Below are 11,271 nucleotides of genomic sequence, written 5' to 3'. Positions count from 1 at the left end.
GAAGCTTCACTTTTCTTTCTTTTCCAAATAAACAAACTTCAATCCTGCATAACTCCCTCCCCCACCCCTGCTTTATTTTCTGTGACTTTTGTTCTTCCAATTCCTCAGGCCACACTAGACTTGAAATGCATCACAAAGCCAGATAATCTATTCATTCTTTAAGCTTTTGGACCCAAAACAAAGAGTACTTGTCCTGATGTAAAGATTTTGTGCATCACCCAAAGATGCACAATTATGATCTAAGTTCATTGACTTCATTGGGACTTTGGGTATGGCATAGAATATTTTATGTGTTCGAATGCATGTATGCATGTATTGTGTTTATTTTCATTTTTCTAGGAAAACCACAAAACATTTATTTTATAGGCTTGTCTTCTACATCAAGATGAGGCAGAAGATATAATTCTGGAAAGAAGTGAACAGACAAGGCAATTGCCCTTATAGCTGACCTTAGATTCTGTCTTGACCATGAAGCAGAAGTGGGAAACATTTGCCTGTTGAAAAATGTATGAAAATGTAGGCTCAACAAATGAATGTAAACAGTAACAACCAGATGAGAAGCAGCAAGGACAACTTCAACTGTCAGTTATTCCTCTGAGTTCCTTTGCTAGACAAAATTGACACTGAAACCATTGGGTGATCTTACAAAATTTTCTCTCCAACAATTCCCTTAACTGTCCAATACAAACTTTTCATATTCATGTTGGTCATTGACCCCAGAGCCTTGTGCATGCTAGGCCAAGGGCTCTGCCACTGAGCTACATCCCTAGTCCCTGTTTTGGGGGAACAGGATCCCATTATGTAGTCCAGACTAGTCTTGAATTTGACATCTTCCTGCCTCCATCTACTCAGTGCTGCTGAAACAGAGGTGTTTTGTTTTGTTTTGTCTTGTCGGTTATGGGGCTTGAAGTCTGAGCCTAGAACTGTCACTGAGTTTTTTCTCTCAAGGCTAGTGCTCTACCACTTTGATCTGAAAGACCAAAGTGATTCCATTTTGAGAAAGAGGCAGCCATGTTAGAGTCAGAGCTGATTCTGAGATGAGAGTGCAGTTACTGGAAAAACCACAAATATGTGCCCACCCAGTAACCGACTAAACAGCAGATAGGGGGCAAGCTGACCTAGGGAAGAATAAACCGTTGCTGTTTTGAAATGTGCAGATGGCCCCTAACCAATCAAGTTTGAACATATCAGGCATTGCTGAAGGTCGACCAATAGGAAGGCTGCCAACATGAGAAACCCCTAGAGTTGTTTGTTCACCTGTATAAAAAGTGTGCAAACCCCTTCCTCAGGGCCCTCGTCTCTCAGCTACATCTGGTGAGCACGTTGGCCCGCATGGCACTTGCTAATAAACGGTACCCTTGCTTTTGCATTGATCTTGATCTCGGTGGTCTTTGGGGTACCTGGATTTGGGCACAACAGATCCACAGCACCACTTCCTGTTTGCTGGTGGTTAATTGAGATAAGAGTCTCGTGAACTTTGCTGCTGGTGGTAGCTTTGAACTTTTAGCCTCAGATCTCAGCCTCTTGAGTAGCAAGGATTACAGGAGTGAATATTACACTTAAAACTCCTATCAATCAAAAGCCAATTGGTAGGCTGCATTGTAACATTTCATAAAATCTATTCCTTCCTTTTCCATACTTTCTCAAATTCATTTTCATCAAAAGATGGGTAACTCTACCTGACAACTAGATCCACAGTGATAATACTGTACCCAAAATGACTTAACTAAAACAGTTCCAGAGTGACACTATCAGAGGTCACTCAGAGGTGAAGCTTCCAATGCCTTCTTCTGGGAGAAAAGATTCAAAGCATGAGAATTCAAACAGGGACCATTTGTATAAGCAGAATATCAATGGCTAGTATATTCACATTTGTAGGCCTAGAAGCAACACTATTCAGTGATTAAGTGGCCTACATTATCTTACAGCTTTTCTTCCAAATATCAGATCTAAGAAAAATCCCATTTTAAAACTCTTTTAGGTATTTTCAATAGTTTCTGTAGGAAGTAGTATAGTATCTGTAGGAAGCTCTGACTTAGTTGTATAAAGTTTGGTATGTGTCCACCATCAGATCCAGATCATGCTTTCAACCAAAATTTATGTTAAGCAAAAGCCAAGTTACTTGACCTTTGGTCTGTCAAAGTGTTCCTTTAAGTATGCTTTAAGACACTTTTGTCCATTTTTATAGCACCCACTTTCAACCTTCATCAAAGGAAGAAGACACAGGACCTTCAGCAATTCATACATGTTACAAAAAAAGTGATGTCACAAAGATGGAGGGCTTCATAAATGGTGGGTGGAAGCTCTATCTTTCCCTCTGTGTTTCTACTTCATTCTCTTACAATGACATTCAGTTGAAAGAGTCAGGGATGGGCAAGTCACCTCTGTACAAGTTAGCATGGTGTTCCTCCAATGTGTTGAATTTGAGCTGGCCCATGACTGAGGGAACCAAAGATATCCACCTAAGAGCTTTGAGGTGTTGTTCTAAGACTATATCCTTAAGTTCCTAAATAATGTGCTCCACTGTAAGAACACTTAGAGTTTCTTTATAGCAACTCTCAAAGGTTAACTGAGGTTCCACATTACCTTGGTAGGCCCTATGGAAATTTCCAGAGAGTTTCATGTGAATAGCAAGTTTAGTTGCCAAATTTGGGGCTTCCTCAAGCCAAAACTCATGGCAAACTTAAGTTTTCCATCAAGCCAAAACTCATGGCAAACTTAAAAGTTTTTCATCAGTTCATTGAATGAATGCAGAACTGTAGAGAAGCGACTAGATGCAAAGTAAATAGCAGAAGTTTGCCCCTTGAGATTTTTTCCCAAAGTTTCTTGGGAAAAAAATCAGACATTTTAGGGCTGAGAATGTGGCTTAGTGGTAGAGTGTTTTCCTAGCATGCATGAAATCCTGGGTTTGATTCTTCAATACCACATAAACAGAAAAGCCAGAAGTGGTACTGTGGTTCAAGTGGTAGAGTGCTAGCCTTGAGCAAAAAGAAGTGCAGGGACACTACACAGGCCCTGAGTTCAAGCCCCAGGACTGGCAAAAAATAACATTTTAAAGACTAATAATGGTAACAATGAAATCAAATTCTGTCCCTGCACTACAGAGAACAAATGCTCAGCTACCTATACAGTTTTTCCACCTCTTATTTTTGTCACTATTTATACCATCAAAACATAAAACAAGTGCTTGCAGGAAGTCCAATAAAATTTCAAAAGCACCATGCCTGCCTGTCCACTGAGAATGGCTCATTTCCTTCAGTTCTTTGCCCTGTTCTTCACTATTCTGAAAAGGAACAGAAATTACAGTGTCAAGTTCTAAAAGCAGTTGTAATGATTGATAACAAAAGAACAAACTTTCTCAATTGTTTCTAAGGCAACAGATACCCCCATCATGAGGACTGACTTTGCCAACCACAGGTTTAAGACACAGGAAGACCAACATGTATAGAGAGCTTGAGGTTAGTTCTCCAAAAGATTAGAAGGGGGCTGGGAATATGGCCTAGTGGCAAAGTGCTCGCCTCGTTTACATGAAGTACTGGGTTTGATTCCTCAGCACCACATATATAGAAAAAGCTGGAAGTGGTGCTGTGGCTCAAGTAGTAGAGTGCTAGCCTTGAGCAAAAAGAAGCCAGGGACAGTGCTCAGGGCCCTGAGTCCAAGCTCCAGGACTGGCAAAAAACAAAACAAAGTCTAGAAGGAACTATTTTAATTCTGGAAGAAAATCCAATTGACACGATATAAGTCTAGCCATGACAATACTCCATATTTAGCCCCTACTTCTCAGTTATCCTAGTGTGAAATTTCACCACCAGGATTTCTGCATTAGCTTCATAAGCCTCAAAATTCCTGTGGTAGGTTATGCAATTCATCAACGAAACTCAACAACACCCAACACCTGTAGGTGCTCTTCTGCTATGTCCACCACATCATCAGGGATAATGGAAAAGAAGTGGGTGTCTCTGACTTCCCTGAAGGTTTTGTCTGGTATGCAGTTCTCACGGATCTCTAGCATCTGTCTCTGCTGTGTTTTAGAGTAGAATGAGTGTTAATCGCTGTGGTCTCAATGCATTTTCTTAGGATTGCATCAGAATTTGTCACTGCAAGCAGTGAATGAAAGTTATCAAGTGTAAAGAGACTCCTTGCAATTTCATCAGCCTTATGCCCATCCAGAGAAACATTTTGTTTTCCCATAAGAATCAAAGTTTCAAATAGAGACTTTAGGTATTTATTTTTCGTTCTTTTCAAGGGTTAAAGGTCATGTCTAAAAGCATAGGTATCGGCCATCCCAGAGGACCATGCGGAGATAATCACAGACAGGAGAAGGTTCATAAGGAGGTTTATTAGTGGGGCCATAGTTCCCACGGGAGAGAGAGCTACATGGCGTCTGCACCTTATTCAGGTGGCAGCTTCTCTCTGGGAGTAAAGGGGAAGTAGGTAGGTAGTGAGTAGGAGTGGCTCATTAGGTATGGGTGGGTCTGGGGTCTAGTGGGAGGAGCTGAGGACCTGAGGCTAGGGAAATGCTAACAATGTCTTCATCCTGCTCGTCCCTCCGCTCTGCACTGGGGTTCTAATAAGCATTGCTAGTCTTTCTTTGTGTTTTTGTTTCTGTTCAGATTTCGTCATTTTTTTTTCTCTTTCAGTGTCCTGATTAAATCTTCACTCAGTTCTTCATTTTCAATGTCTGCTATGCGGCGTGTTCAAATGACTGGCAAGATCAAATATGGTTGGTATTGCATTATCTCAAAGGAAACTGCCTAGTAAGGAGTTTCCCAATGACTTCACAAGTTACCTGCTTCAATTAATTTTGAGAAACAAAATATCCTAATCATTCTTTAGTTTTCTGATGCTTCTGCAAAATGTATAGTTCTACAGATCATGGGGGTCTCAACGTGTTTGGCACACAGTCCACTATGATTTTTTTCACCTGGTGTTTTATCTTCTAAGTCTGTTTTACATTTCTCCACTCCTGGCATGTGGCTGGGTCTGGCGGGAATCTGAAGGCCAGATGGGACTGTGTGCTCTTCTGCACGCCGTTGGGGACCGCGCAGAAGTTCATCATGATGGCTTGCCCATCCGCCAGCCACCCCAACACCCCCCTCCCCGCGCGGGGCAGTCGGCTGGTCCTTTGGGGCATGGGTGGGGAGCCAGGCAGGAGGGATTACTGGACTGGGCCGCTAGCACTCCGGAAGGGGCGGGGCGCGACTCAACCAATGGGACCGGAGAAGGGAGCCAGGCCTGCCGCGCGAGCACGAGGAGGAGGCGCTGTGCAAGTGCAGCCCGAAGGGGCAGGAGGGGCGGGGCGCGAGCAACTGGGAGGGGCCGGAGGGGCGGCTCGCCCAATGGGGCCAGGGTAGGGAGCCAGGCTCGCCGCGCGCTCTGGGAGGGTGGGCGCGGGGACAGCCGCCAGGGGCCAGCCGGGTGCGAAGGTCCTGGCCTGACTGTGGACGCAGCTCCGCAGTGCTGTGAGCGGCCTGGAGGATTTCTAGCTGCTGCCACCACCAACGCTGCCATTGCAGCTGGTGCACTTCCTGCCACCTTCCCACTTGTTTGTTTTCTTATTGAGTTAGTCTCCTTTGTAGCTTAGGTTGGCCTCAAACTCAGGTTCCTCCTGCCTTGGCCTCCCAGTTGCTGGGAGTACAGGCATGAGCCACCACACCTGGCTTATGTCTGGGAATGTTTTAGATCAGGATTCTTGCAAGTAAAAGCTGAGATTTTCATTCAAGTTATTTGTTGCCAGAAATTTCTCTGGATAAAGGCATTTAGAGAAGGAATGTGGAGTAGGGGGTAAAACCAACCAAAAATAGGATATTCACTGTAGAATAACCACAGGTTGATATACAGAATAATCGTTCTAGAACAGGAAAACTAATTTGGCCCACTCTGAATAGAAGATGGCCTTCGGAATCCTATGTCGTTCAGTCTCCAGCCGAGGTCCACCCCCAGGGCCACAGGCATCACCTTCTGTCCATGAGAGCTTCCGTGGGTGACTTTTCTTAAGAGGACACAGCTGTGATCCATGGCCCAACATTCGCAGCAGCTGGTAAACTTGAGCACCTGCCTGATGTAGGGCACCAATGACATCTAGTACAGGGCAGAAGGAAGCAAAGAAATATGGGCTGGGGTAGAGATATTTACTGCTCACTGGATGGTCCTATGATAGCCCACCATTTTCAAGGCCCGTGTGTGTGTGTGTGTGTGTGTGTGTGTGTGTGTGTGTTAATCCTGGGGCTTGAACTCAGGGCATGGGTGTTATCCCTGAGTTTCTTATGCTCAAAGTTAGAGCCCTACCACTTGAGCCACACCTCCACTTCCAGCTTCTTTTTTAGTAGTTTATTGCAGGTAAGTGTCTCACAGACTTTCCTGCCAGGGCTGGCATTGAACCACGAACCTCAGATCTCAGCCTCCTGAGTAGTTAGGATTATAGGCATGAGCCACCAGTGCCCAGCAAATTTTTTTTGGTGTTGCTCCTGGGCCTTGAACTTAGGGCCTGGGTGCTGTCCCTGAACATTTTTGCTCAATGTTAGCACTCTACCACTACTACTGGCTTCTTCCTTTTTGTTTGGTAAATAAACCCAAGATATTCAAGCAACACTGTGGTTTATCAGACTCAACTTGTGCATCTGGGAATAATTTTCACCAGAATATCTACACATAGGTAAGTGTGTGTGTGTGTGTGTGTGTGTGTGTGTGAAAGATGTGAAGAGCCAGACTTTGAAGTCAGGCCCCACTTTACCACGTGAACCCCACTTTACCACATGAACCTGAGATAAGCAAGCCCTGTGAGCAAACTCAGGACAAGCTTATTAGGGCCCAGCTGGTCTAGAACTCTAACCGCTGGGAATGCTTAACTCTAACCGCCCCCAGAATGCCTCGAGCCCTGAGCCAATCAGATTTGTACCTGTGTCCTAATCTTGCTTGCTTGAACACCTGATGGCTGCAACTTTGTTTTTGGCCTTTATAAGCCCTGTGTAATCACAGCTCGAGGCTCCCTCCTAACCTCCGCTGTGTCGGTGGGTAGGACGAGGCCCGAGTTGCAGCTCGCTTAAATAAAGCTTTGCCTTGCTTTTGCATTTCGGAATGTCTGAGTCTAGGTGGCCTTCTTGGTGGTCGTTTCGCGACTTGGCATAACAGATGCTATTCCAAATCTACATCCAGTGGATTCTCTTAGCCAGTTTGGCTGCTTGTGTTTTGCTACTTGAAACATTTGTTACCTTTTAAGAGGTAGGTTTAAGGAGCCATAATTGATCCAAACTAAACAGGCCAAGAAAGCGTACTTAACGATTCTCTTTTTTCTAACAAAAATATTCTCTTTTTTCTAACAAAAATATAGCTAGGTCTTTACAATTTTTTGGCAAACAGAAATGGTTTTTAATGATCTGTAATGTCAGAGAGTTGAACCACCAGAAAACAGGAAGTGGCAGTGTGGCTCAAGTGGTAGAGCACTAGCCTTGAGCTGAAAAGCTCAGGGACAGCACCCAGGCCCAGAGTTCAAGCCCCATGACTGACCTCCCCCCCACAAAAAAATTAAAATCAGAGAGTTGCACCCATTGAGTCTCATGTCTGGGTTCTTAGGTCTCTATGATAGTGGGTGGGGCTTTTTTGTAGCACCTGATGGTCATAGATTCCATGCTATAGTTCACCAAAGTGTTCAACTAGACACTTGTCTTTAGTGGATCCCATAAGGAAAAAAAAAGCATCTATGTCTCCTCTTCCCTCTGACCTATACTGCTCAACCGAAGCAATATGAATGTGTATTTTTTTGAAATATGATCTTACCACAGTTTCCAGGCTAGACTAAATTTGTGATTCTTCTGACACAGCCTTCTAAGTGCCTGAGATTACTAGCATACACCACCATGATACCCAGTTGTTAACATTTTAAATGGCAGGATCAGTTTAACAATGACTTTGGTCTAATAATAGAGTCCTAAGGGACTGAGTGGGTGGCTCATTGTGAGTACAAGGCCCTGGATTTGATCTCCAGTACAAAAAAGAAAAAAAAATCAACCACCTATATCTATACCTATAGAAAGATTGTTCCTTCAAACACCAAGGACACCACTTTTGACTTATCTTGATGTAGAAATGTAGTCAATTTGTGGCCATTGGAGTTTGGTGGACGGAAGCAGTATGCAAATTTTGGAGAGAGCTGTTTAAAGAAGTCAACTTCTTTGGTCAGTAGTGGTTTTTGTGTGTTTTAACTTTCCTTCCATTCTCTTTCCTACCTGGACCTAGATGTAAAACCTGCTTTCTTCCTAGTCATTCTGCCAGCCTAAATTTTGCTTTCAAATCAATGCAAATGTAATGGAGTTTACAGATAAGGAATAAAGAAAACATATTGATTTTTCTATTTCTTTGATGTTTAGGCCTAGTTAAGAAAAGGAGGATAAATTTCTCCTTCAGAAGAGCATAGATATTATTCTGTATTCCTCTTCCCACTCCATCCCACACATATTCACTACAAATCTTATTACCACCACTGTCACACAAAACAAAGAAGGGATCAATTTCGTGACCATTTCAGTGGCCAGTGATGAAGAGGATAAAGGACATTCCACATATGACTGCTTGGAATGCCTTTGTGATCCAACATGCTATATGTACGAAGACATGCAATGCATATGCTGTGCATAGGGATGTTTTCCATATTGTAATAAGGAGTGGGATTCTTTTCTCGAGTCCAAACTACTATCAGTGTGGGAGGTAGGAAAGGAGGAAACACATCTGTTTGCATATTCACTGAGTACTCTGGAGAATAAGAGCTAACAAAACCGACAGGGCAAAAACCATTCACTGGAATATAAGGAAAACATATCAGGGGTGATTTTTATTAGCTGAAGGAAGTGCGTTGAGCTATGTATATAAGATTATGTAATATGTTTATTGAAAAGAACTTCAAAAATGGAAACAAGAGTTTTTTTATTTTACTTTTTAATGTGTTTTTTGTTTTGTTTTGTTTTTCTCCTTTTGTCCCCGTTTTTGATTTCTGTATTTTTTCTGTCTTGTATGTAAGTTTATCTGTTTGGGGGCAGGGAAGGGGAAGCACAGAAACAGTGGGACAAATAGTGGGACAAAGCAGTAATACTCACTAGACAGTATGTTGAAAATGAACTGTGCAACTTGTGGGGGAGGTGCAGGGGTCCCTGCACCCCGGGTGCTCTCCCAACCAGCGGGAGAGGCGAGGAAGTGCACCCCTCCGAGGGTGAACCCAGAATAGGTAACGAGCCGCGAGTTGCTCGCAGGCAGCCCAACCCAACCTTTCTGCCGCGGTTAAACAGTAAGTGGACTCCGGAGAAGATCAAGACTGCGCTCAGTTTAGTGGTGCAGACTGGATCTTAAGTATGGGCAATGGCAGGAAGAGGAGGGTGTGACATACCTAGCCAGGAGCTATGATTGGCGGTCCGAGCTGTCAGTCAAGGGCGGAAGGCTATGGGACCTCCCTAAGGGGCGGCCTAGCAGGACCGCCCCCAGGTTACTGCCAGCAGCCATCTTGCTGCACATGGTCTTAAGGCTGGGAGGCATGGCCAGCTAGAGCTGCCTTTCCAGTTCCGGACCCGGAAGGCAGGTGGCGCTAACCGGGATCCCTCTTCTGGGAGGCAGTGCAAAGGACTGAGGCAGGCGGGGCTCTTCAGGGCCTCACTCCCTAGGCACAACAGCCACACACCTTCTGGGAGCGAACAGGCGGGGCCAGTCGGTGGGCCCCACAGGGAGGGAACAAACTGGAGAAAATGAGGGAAGAGGTAACGCTGTTCAAAAAGAAAGTACTCATCACTTGACTTATGTAACTGTAACCCCTCTGTACATCACTTTTACAATAAAAATAAATTTTAAAAAGAGAATGAGTTGAAGGCTTCTGAAGTCCAAAAAAGTTTCAAAAAGAGACTTAGCAATGTTATAGCGGACCTGGGAGGTAAAGGAAGAGTAGATCCTGGGTTCCTGGAGGTCACAGGCAGGGGACTTGGAAGTGATAAGAGATCAAACCTTATCAAGTTGTATCATCCCATTTGAAGCTAGTAAGTGGGCAAAAGGGAGTTGGTACTCATTTAAGCTCTTCTATTTTGCTATTCTTTTGTTTGGTTTATGCTTTTGTGCCTGTCCTGGGGCTTGAACTCTAGGCCTTGGTGCTCTCCCTAAACTTTTTTTTTGCTCAGGGCTAGTGCTCTACCACTTGAGCCACAGCTCCACTTTGGGGGGCGGGGATAATTAATTGGATATAAGGCTTTTATGGACATTCTTGCCTGGACTGGCTTGGAATCCTGATTTTCAGCTCTCGGCCTCCTGAGTAAGTTAGGATTATAGGTGTGAGCCACCAGCACCCAGCTATTTCTGTAATCTTAGGACCACATAGGTAGAGTGACTTTTTATCATTTTAAGTTGTATCAGCACCATTTTTCATACTGAAATCAGGGCTTTCTTTCCCTTTTTTGCCAGTCCTGCAGCTTGAACTCAGGGCCTGAGCAGTGTCCCTCAGCTTCTTTTACTCAAGGCTAGAACTCTACTACATGAGCCACAGCGCCACTTCCAGACTTTTCTCTTTATATGGTACTGAGGAATTGAACCCAAGGCTTCAAGTTAGCACTCTAGGCAAGCATTCTACCACTAAGCCACATTCCCAGCCCCTGAAATCATGGCTTTCAACCAAGAAGCAGTTTCCAGTTTTCCAACTCAGCCAGCTCCTCAAGGCAGTTGACCCAGATATCTGCCTTAAATAACTATCTCCTGGTGACCACGCCCCAATGAGACAGCTGGAGGCAGCCTGCCTGACTCACCACACTGAGCACCTCCCCACATGAACTGTGCAGATATGCCACACTTATCACCTCTCAGTCACTGCAGACTGCCATAGCAGCTATATTCTTGCCCCAGATCCACCTAATGAGAGTTCACTACAGGAAAGCTTGGTTTAAGAAGAATGCCCTGGACCTCAGTAAAGACTGTGATCTCTAGGTCTCCCATCCTCTCTTTCTCTCCTTGACTCCACATGTAGCTTCTCTGTAGGATACATAAGTGCTGTACATCACACACTTATGTTATAAGCTATGTGCCTTACCTGGCTGCATAGCTAAGCCTGACTTCCAGGAAGTCATCCGTCCAGCTCAGGCTTTCCTAGAAAGTGGCTAACTTGCTATGAATAGACAGGATGTAGATTGGACCAGAGTCACAAGTAGAACAGGTTTCCTGTGAAAAGAGACATCCTGCATCTGGAGTGGATACTTAGGCACTCGTCAATTCACCCGGATAAAGAATATGCCATGAAAGGCACATTTTATG

The sequence above is a fragment of the Perognathus longimembris genome, chromosome 28 (assembly GCF_023159225.1).
Source record: "Perognathus longimembris pacificus isolate PPM17 chromosome 28, ASM2315922v1, whole genome shotgun sequence".
NCBI classification, from domain to species: Eukaryota; Metazoa; Chordata; class Mammalia; order Rodentia; family Heteromyidae; genus Perognathus; species Perognathus longimembris.
Note: the sequence above shows the minus strand (reverse complement) of the source record.